The following is a 10,448-nucleotide window of genomic DNA, read 5'->3' on the forward strand; positions in this document are numbered from 1 at the left end:
AGGGGCTCAATTCTCCCCCCGGTCGAGGGTCTGCAGGGCGTTGTCATATGCATGTAGGCTGAGGCGTGTACGATTCGGCTCAATGGCAGGTTACTTATAACAACGCGCATCGGAGAGGCCCTGCCGTTCTGTTTAATGAAGGGGCCTGGGGTAAAATTCCCTATAACGCTTATGAATCCATTCCCCAAATACATATCCCAACAAACCTATCTAGCACAATATTTGCTGCCGGACCTTCTGACGCTTACTTCTAGATGCCTTGGAGCTTTGTTTCTGCTAGGACCCCGCGACTCTCGTCGAGGACCAAAGGCAAAAAACGATTAACCCCGAGACAGTATCCCTTGTCTAAATTTCAGGTCACGTTACCGAACCTCGCCTATGATGGGCGGTGCCCAGCGGAGGTATTTTCAACGGAGCCGATATCACGCTTAACCAGGGTTCTGGTGTCTAACCCCTGAAGCAATCTTCCTAGTTACACAACGGGGCAATTCGAGCGAGGACGTTGGTACGCGAATGCCGCGTCTTAGGGAGGGAGCTACCCCCACGTCCACGCATACAACTTCTTTGTTCCGCGAGTCAAGCTCAGTATAGCCAGCCGGAGCCCCTCTGAAGAGCAGTAACTCCAAATTATAATGCAATTCGTGTGCGATAGGGGTAAACGAACGCGCAAAGCGCAAACGAACACAGCATCCGAATAATAGGTCACCGTCTAGCCCAAAAGTCGTATGCTGTGGGTTGTGGACAATACAAACAATTCAGCCTGCGGGAAAAGTAGGAGGGGATTGACAATTGTGAAGAGACGCTAAGAGCTGGTGATCGGATCTGCTACCGATGTCCAACTTTGTGTACTTCCCGAAAGAATGCCCTGCGGTGAGACTAGCGATGAAGAATTGAAATTTGTATCTCAGCTTTTTCAAGTTTAGCTCAGAATATGGGGAGAAATGAGCAAGGACCATTCAGAGTTACATGTCCGGTCCCATGCGCAGCCTGCGGCCGCCGCGGGCCCCTCATTGACAAAGCACGGGCAGGAGGCCGCAACCGGGACGCTTTGACTAAGGCAGTACAGTGCTAAATACTGTTCCGCCGGGGCAGGAAGCTACGTGTGACTTGAGATTGACTTTCTTGCTAATCTACAAGACGATTATCCTTTCATAACAATCGAGATGTCAGCAGTTCCAAGAGCCTAATCGATGCTTTGTAAACCCATATTGGAGGCGTGTATAACTACTTTGATCCGTGATTGTTACAGGTCCATGTCCATGCTGCCACACCGTCGCCTGCGGGAGGATACCCGCGCACCCGCTTGCATAACGAGAATTTCCCGGGAGTGGCTGGGGCACGAGGGTCCCACCTAATCATTTAACGCAGTTCTAGCTTCAAGGCTTGGGTACAAAACGTTGGATAATCCGGCTAGGTACACACTATGCTGTTTCGGTTATTATTTAGTGAAAACTAAGTCAGTTAAATGACGACATCGGAGGGTAGAGCACCTAAACAACCGGTGTACTCAATGATTGCTATCCGAAAACAGTACAATACCAGTGGAACAAAGTGGAGCCAGACGCGACGAAATCTGTAATACTTCGGATCATATCGGCCCGACTAAGTTCTGCACATCCACACGCCACAACTACTGTAACGTTACCATTGCCAAAGAATACGGCTCGGGGCATGGTACACCTATGTCTCCGGGGCGTCGTACTCAGAGCGTACGCTTCCCATCCGCGGTACAGGTTCCGCTGTTCCCGGTTATTACCAACGGTGCTAGTTTTTTCCAATGACAATGTCATAACAATCGTGGCAGAGTGTGCTGCGGTTATCATCCCATATGAACCACGATCAAGGGTCAAAATCGCCGCCCACTGCTCCATTGGAAAGAAGATTCAGTTTCGCCGTCTGTTATCAATACTCGGCTAGCTCACATGCGTATTCGACGAGTTGACATTCTAGTTTTTGTACCACCCTATCTGTAAGAGTGGCGAATCCGCCTTCCGTACGAATGTGAGATGCTGGAGTTGGGGGCCTAACATCCGCATTCCATTCCGAGGGGCACTTGTTTCTGTTTTTTTCATCTGCGAATCAGGATATTCAATAGGGGTCCGGCTTAAATTCCCAGTCACGGGGCTTTCTCCGCCCCTAGGCAAGCCTCCTTCTCGGCCCTTCCAGAGGCCCCTGGAACCGGTCCCGGGGTCCCCCAGCCCCCCTTTTTGGGGGCCCCACCCCCGGTACCTCCGGCCACCAGCCCTCCGGGTTGATCCGGAGTGCCATGGCCTCATGTCACCCCTGTGCCGCTCCAGGCGCTCTCGCCCCCTAGCCTCCAGGGGCTGACACTGCACGCGGAGTGCAATGTCGCACAACTGCTGTGCTGTAGGTGGTGTGAGCAGCGTGTCTCCTGCTCCACACACAGGCCGGTCTTACGTGGCATGCAGTGGCATCCACCGATGCCACTGCACATGTAAGCATTTGCTCAGCACATGCATGTGTTATGGGATGCGTTTACCAGGCATCAGAGGTGGGGCCTTACCATCAGCCCCACCAAAACTAAGCACCTGCCTGGGTATTTTGTACCATCGGACACTCCACCCCCACAACTCCCAATCGGTGATGGGGAAGTTGTGGAGAGAGTGGAGAGTTTCCCATACCTGTGCAGTGTGCTTATGACCGGCTCCAGTTTAACAGCAGAGGTCTCACTCCGAATCAGTCGAGCGGCAATATCTTTTCATCGGTTGCGTAACGCTGTGTGGAAGCTACCTGGTCTGTCGCTCCGCACGAAGCTTCAGGTCTTCTCGGCCACGGTCATTCCCTCCCTTCTCTACGCTTGCGAAACGTGGACCCCCCTAATGGAGCATCTTCGCCGGTTGGAAACATTTAGGCTGGCCTGCCTACGATCCATCCTGGGTTTAACCAGGCTGGATTGTGTGAGGAGCTCACAAATCCTTGAAAGATCTGGGCAAAGTCCCATCGGTGAGCTCCTCCGGCAGGCAAGGCTGCGTTGGCTGGGTCATGTAGCCCGCATGCCCAGCCACCGCATGCCTAAACAGCTTTTGTTCGGCCGGATCGAGGGGGCTAAACGGGCGTGGCACGGGCTAGAGAAGAGATGGAGTGATGTGGTACAGGAGGACGTGGAGCTGAGTGGACTTGCCGATGACTGGTACCAGCGGTGTCAAGATCGGCCTCAGTGGAGGAGGCTCGTGAAGGACGCTACTGGGCAGTTGGAGGCAGTCGCCCTACAACAACAACGGAGGGCGGAGGAGCGACGCTCACAACAACGAGCGGAGCGCCGGGTGGCTAAAGCACAGCAAGTTGGTACAGTAGGGGGCAAAGGTGGTGCATCAGCCAGTCATCTCGGTCATCTCGGTCAGTCGACCCGTGGCACCTGCTGGGTCTGCCCCGTGACCTCCTGCCAGCGGGCGTTCGACACTTCACGTGGCCTCAAGGTGCACTTGGCCTGGCACAAGCATCGTGGTGACGTCACCGCCACTTAGTGGCGAATGGCGGTTGTTGTTGGTGTTGTTTACCAAGGTTACACCTCTCCTAGGACATGTTAACCACATCCGGAAGTATCACCCAATGTGTAGTATGCAGGTAGTATACTACACATGATATTCTCAAAGAGAAAAGCATTAATCATTATCAACAGCAAGGCTGGAGTTAAAGAAAATTCGTCAGAAAAATCGGAGCAACCAAGGCTAAATAGACGCCGCATTTCTCATAAATCTGGGGACATTCACAATTGCGAGACACGTGCTGAGCGGTATTTCCAGTCGTTAAAACGTATTGCAAATGTATTTTGATATTGCCGACTTGATTGCAGCAGATTTAAATGCCTATAATATTTCCCCCCCCATTAACATTTTCCAAATGCTTTCGGAAAATAATTTCCTTACACAAATCACTGACTATGACCCTGAACCACATTTAGATGCTGAATTATTAATAGATAGATGCAATCAAACAAGTGCTGTTCGACACATGTCAGCAACTCTTGTGTTAAATCCAACATTGTATTATTCTTTCTACAGCCATTGTACAAATACTAAGTAGATGCTACTTATAAATATATATATTATGGCGTGATGAAAGCACATCAAGCGAATAACTAGGTCTCCTGGATTTATAAATAAATAAAGATGCAAAAATATCCACTTACAATAATGAACAGCTAAGTGCACATTGGGTATGTAAAAAACAGATATGCCTGCTTAAAGCAGGAAGCTATAAAAGCTGGCACAGCATATAAAAGGGCTGATATAGGCAGCCTAATGCCTTTCTCTGTATCCAGCTTTCTACTGCCACATACAGTATGTGTATATGCTGATCTGACCGAGAAGAGGTCAATGCCAGATTTAGACTCATTACAGCTGGGTGGAGTGGTGCACCCCTATAATCCTGAGCTTGAGGGGCTAAGTTGATAGAACTCAAAGCAGTTTGAAACCCCCAAACTTGCTCTGCTGTAAGATGGCTAGTTGATGGCAGTACAGAAAGTAGGTTTATTAACTCCTCTATATGGTTCTGTTGGTGTTCTCCTTGTGTGGTTTTTCTTCGTGTACTTTTTTTACCAAATTCAAAACACTAACGCACAAAGAATTGGCAAAGTGACGACACACCCCAATGTGAAACTCTTGAAAAATCGTGAGACTCAGTGACTCCTTGCTAGAAAACTCAATCACATAATTATTAGGGCTGTAACAATTCACCCACTGTGAGATTTGATAATTATCTGTCATGATTCAGCGTTGATTCTATTTCGAGAGTCCAATACGTACAGGGTATGCGAATCAACAATTCTATTTCCTGCTCGCATGATTCTAAGCATACATTGCGAGCACCGAGGATCAGTTTTAACCCATAAACCGGCACGTTGTTACACCTGGGTTTGTTTTCACCATCTCCCATGATGCAATGGATAGCGATCGATAAAGAGAGCACATGCCCATCAGCTTTGGTCCCATTTTTAAATCCTTTATATTAAGTTCGCGTGCTTGCTTGCGTGCTTGCTTGCTTACGACCGTGCAAATCTTTGGGTCGTTTTTTAACACACTTCCCGTGATCCAATCGAGCTGACATTTTCCACACAGACTCGTTGTGCGTGACAATTAATTTTCGTGAAAAAACATTTCCAAAATTTTACACTGTTTAGAGAATTTTTTTAATATTTAATTACTAATTGCTTAATGCTGGCAGACAATCATCTGACCCATAGGTGGCAGCCATCTCAAGCCAGAGGACGAGAGGACTCTAGCCGCCACGCATATAAAGGATTTAGAGTGAAAAACTTTGTTTTTACGGGTAAATTTTTTGTGATTTGTTTACCTTTCCTATACTTTGCACTTCTATCGCGTTTTTGTTTCGTTTGTTGTGATAACTTTCCAACCCGACCCAATTGGACATCTGTGAAAAAGAGCTTTATATACTCATCAGATTCATCTGATTCCAGTGCCTGCTATGCATGTGGCCTGTGGGCCTACCCAACCCCCCCTCCCTCCCGGTGCGTACCGGCGCGGGGTTCTGCGGCAGCGTATAGCTGGGCAGGATCTTGAGCACGACGCTGCCTGTGGCCTCGCGCAGGTAGCGCTGCAGCCCCACGGGTCATTGCTGACGTCACGGCCGTTAACCTCGCGGATGACGTCGCCCACGTGCAGGAGGCCCTGCTGGTCGATCATGCCGCCCCGCAGGATGCGCGCGATCACCAACTCGTTGCTCTCCACGCGGAACGTGACGCCCTGGTGGGTGGCATGCATGCGCAAACACCATGTGCACTGTTTAATTAAATCTTTTAAGAAAATATATTTCTGCTGGCTTTATTTGGAGAGGTCTCAAAGTGAAAAACCTACCCAGGCCAGGGTGATTTGTTCAATGCAAAATCATTTAAATTTCGCTTGAGGGTTGCCTCAGCCCATCATCTCCCCACGGACAATACAAAGAGTACTACTTTGTGAATGAAAAAGTGGTTGTCCTCTTGTAAGAATGTCTCCACCATGGGTAGTGGGCTTTTGAAAGCTGCCTTCGGGAGTCCATTGGAGAGGAACACCAGCACAATGCGTTATTGAGCATGAAGATATGGGCTGTTATGACAAAGACAACATGAAATATAAAAAAGCCCATCATTGCCAAGTATTTAATTGTTTTATTACAAGAAATGCAAACACTGGCCCTTTCAGAGGAATGTGGAATTTCAACCATTGATTTAGGTCCACCAAAACAGAACAGCACTACCCAATGCTCTTTTGAGCAGAGATGCCAACCCCTTTCATGTTGCTTCCTTGCTAAGAAAAAAAAATGCTTGCCCGAGATACAAAAAATGACCTATTTTTTGTTACAACAAAAGATATGTGCGTTGAACTTCTTTCGCGCTGTACTTTGCGAACCGTGCTAATTGGAGGTGCGGGGGGGGCTACAAATTAAACACAAAAAGCAGTTCCAAAGAAATGACATTGCAGCAGCTCTACGACTCGCGCGGTGAGTGTGTCGCACCTACCAGGGGCTCTCCCTCCATCTTGCGAATCCCGACCATGCGGATGGCGTCTGTCACTCCCGACTCGAGTGCGCCGAGCTCATCGCCGCTGTCCGCGTTGAGGTGCGGGCTGCACGGGAGCACTCGTAGCTTTTGGAGGCCACCGAGTCATGGGCTCCCAAAAGCGACTGGCATTGTCGAGCAAGGAGAGGCAAAGTAGGCGTTTGCATATTTATGGATTAATTACCTCATTTATTATACCTGCTGTGTTTGCTGTCCCCCCGTCAATGTACCGTCATAGAAACGCAGCCTTAGGGGTGGGTAATCAGCATCCACAAAGAGGACACGACTGTTAGGGGCACCACAAGTGTTTTTTTTACCTGATTTTACCGACCCATTAAAGAGCATGCACATAATGAACAACACAAACACATATGGCTTCCATGGTGGATAAGAAATTACAGCAACGACAGGGTTGCTACAAGACAATGACCTTTTAAGAGGCACTAAATGATGTTGCCATAGGAAAGATGCTGAACTGAATCACGATTAACTGAAAAATTCTCAGGAGATAAAATGCTGCACATTTTGGTATTAAGCGAGTACTCAGTTAGCTAAGAGGTACAATGGTTGTGACACAATCCAGAATCAGAATATGTATTTATACTGCAGGAATCTAATGAGCTCCAGACTCCAAAGCTCTTTTTACAGATGTCCAGTAGGGGCGGATTAGAACATTACAACACAAACAATTCAAAAACACTATACGAGTGCAAAATATAGGAAAGGTAAACAAGCCCACTGAGGTAGTGACTTATTTTTCAGAAGCGACCTGGCCACAAATTATATCTCAACAAAGTGGCCCATCATTTTCACATTTAAAGCACCAAAATAATCAAATAATCTCAATGCATGTTTCTAAATATGGAGGGGAAAAAGCGGAGGACTCAGAGAAAAAATCCACGCAACCGCGGGAAGGGAGAGACATGCAAACTCCAAATGTACAGGCGTCAGGGTCGGGGTCAAACCCAAGCCCTCCTGCATACCAGGCGAGGAAGATAACATCACGCCACCATTAAAAAATGCCCAACCTGAAAGTGGGGCTCCTGGAGGATGGTGGCGAGCTCAGCAGCACTGTTGTCTCGCTCCGTCATCGGGGAGATGTCCTCCAGGATCTCCTGGACCAGCTCTAGGTTGTTCTCGCTCACCGCTTCGAGCTTGGGTTCCTCAAGCTTGCCCTGAGCCTGTGTATGGCGTGAAGTGGGTGGAGACGGCAGGCAACACCAGGAGGAGGAGTTAGAGGAGTAAGACATTCCAGAGTGCACACGTGTGAGATTCTATTTGAAGCATGGGGCAAAGAGTTAAGTGGCATTACAGCAAGATTATATAAGTGTTTTATAGTATCAGTGGCAGTTGAACCATATTGAGAAGGGAATAACATCGGCCTTTTCACTGGCTAGTCACTTACAACCTAAACAATGGAGGTCTGAGCAGCTACTCTAAACATCATTGCCAGAATCAGCCATTGTCTATCCACTGCTGGATGAACCTTCTCCACACCATAACCATTTAGATACAATCTCTCTGCTGCACGAGCCAATCTCCACTTCTGCAGTGATCATCCTCCGATTATCACAGTTTCATACGTACCCCTCACCTCCGATAGGCACAGTTGGCTACGTGTGGTGCGAAAGAAGTAAAAAAAACGAACACTGTCTGTTTTGGCTGCCATTCTGTCATCAGTCTTGACCACTGGCCATTATCCAATCCATGTGTCCTGCGCAAGCCAACTTATTTTTTTAACCACCAACATGATCTCCCCGAATTTTATTTGTTCAATGACTCGTGTAGTCTTCTTTCTGCATCAGCGTAATTCCAATCGTGGAACTCACAATGCTTCTGTACGCTTTTCAACAGTTTTGTCCCATATTCCTTGTCACTGTGTTACATTTCTGATCCATGTCATAGCTTGTGATACGAAGTTGTTGAAAACCTATTTTTCTTCGGTAACATCGTAATACCACTTTTCGAAATCAAATTCAGTTTCCCAAAACCGCTCAGTCATGCTCTTATTCACGTCATCATTTCGATCCTGATGCATCTTAGCTAATCGCCCTCGTTATACACATTATGCTGTGCATTCCAGTTATGTCCTTCCGAAAATTATTTTATTTAGCCAACTTGTTGTATGTGACTTTATGGTGCTCATGTTTGTTGACTTTCAACACATACTATTATATTTTTGATGTCTAAAATGTCAAAGTGAAGTAGGAGGTTAACGGTTATATTATTTACACATCTTAAACATCCCAGGTATATGCTTTGTGTTAGTGTGCCATGTTGAATTAAATCCCAAAAAAAAGCCTTAGTTTGAAAGACACATGTGATATTTTTACGAATTTTAGGACTTACATAAAGTCTGAATTATACAAAGGGTCAGTGCATTTGAGGGCAAGAGTCGTCAATTATTTATGAAGGATAAACCGGTTTAACAAGACTACCAACTCTGTCATAGTTGCCTGAAGCTGAAGACGCCAGGTATGAATTGCACAAACCTTGCCATTTCCTTGGTTGACAGGGACGTATGGCTAATACTCAAATAATATACCCTTGAAAATGGAAATAATGGCTGTAAAATGTAGACAAAAGTCTGCCAACATAAATGAAAATATAAAAACCTAGCCTGCTCTTAACCAACCTCCTGGTAGATATAGGTGTATGAATGATATCATGTTGCGTTTACTCAGGCCATGATCAACTTGTCGTTATAACAATGTTCAAGCTTCCTGAAAGACCCACGTAAATAAAATAATTACGGATGTTACCATCGTCTCTACCAAATTGGCAAATTAAAATGTCTTCTTCTTACTTATTTCGAAAGGTGGCATTTTCCCAAGTTGATATAAGAATTGAGTGTGATACTGCATATATTTTAATATTCAGCTGTAAAATTCCCATTGTCGTAAATGCGTTTGGGAATATTTGTACTGTAATAAAACTCCACCAACCTTGGCCAGACACTGCACCACGGGGCTCTCCATGAGGCCTTTCAGGAAAATGAGGTCAGTCTCCTTGGCGCTGGCAGTGCGGGGCATGTCCGGAAATGTCTTCAGCACCTGCTCCATGGCTGCTGTGCGACACACGGAGAAAGGGGGCCATGAACCACATTACCACATTTGGGTCAGACGCCATGACACACCATCCAGCTATGCATGTTATTGCTTGGAGAAAGTTTGCATTCATATAGCGCATCCACTGGTTGTTATTCATTCGTCAAGCATAGCCAGCGAAGGAGCGTTGCACCAAACGTGTAACCTCTTGCAACAGCGTTGGCATAAAATGCTCTTGCTGTCATACACCGGTGTCGAGAAATTTGTTTTATCCACTAATCACGGGGACTGCGCCATTCCTTTGAGGGTCGCAGTCCACTTTGAACGCCAACTGTCAACTGAAGTGTTATGCATTCACGAATTAGCTCTCCCTACTGTTGGCCAAAGTCAAATCTGTTCACAGCGACGTATTTATTTTATTCATTAAACAAAAAAATAACGATACAATCGGTGAACCTTTGCCTTTGGATGCCTCGGTAATCCACATGCACTGCGAGTGGTTTCTCCTGGTTTATTACATTGATTTAACATTTACTTTACAATAAATTGTTTATTTCCATCATAAAATGTCCCTTTCACATTTAGTGAACTTCACTTTTTTACTTCTACTTCATGGTGATTGTGATGCAGGTTAAACTGGTAATGTTTGAAGAGTTATTGAATGGTAAGTATAGTTATTTAGAAATTATTGACTTACTTTCAGGCTTCTGGACATCTCCCACAGCAGAATTTTTTCTCTGCCCAAATTTGCCCAGCTTCAAGAGCTTTAACTGCATTGTGATTTGGAGCATTGCTTGTAAGACGTTTGTGTCTGGTATATTACTAGAGTTGTATATTGCTTATTATTTGCCAATTTTAAAATAAAGCAACAATGTTCTTGGGTT

General features: G+C 46.3%; 1 pseudogene; it reads right to left on the bottom strand.

Annotated features, from left to right (window-relative positions):
• Positions 1–1,517: 1,517 nt before the first annotated feature.
• LOC121852221 lies at positions 1,518–9,579 on the bottom strand (annotated as a pseudogene).
• Between the last annotated feature and the right edge of the window lie 869 nt (positions 9,580–10,448).

The sequence above is a fragment of the Callorhinchus milii genome, unplaced genomic scaffold, assembly GCF_018977255.1.
Source record: "Callorhinchus milii isolate IMCB2004 unplaced genomic scaffold, IMCB_Cmil_1.0 Scaffold586, whole genome shotgun sequence".
Classification (NCBI taxonomy): Eukaryota; Metazoa; Chordata; class Chondrichthyes; order Chimaeriformes; family Callorhinchidae; genus Callorhinchus; species Callorhinchus milii.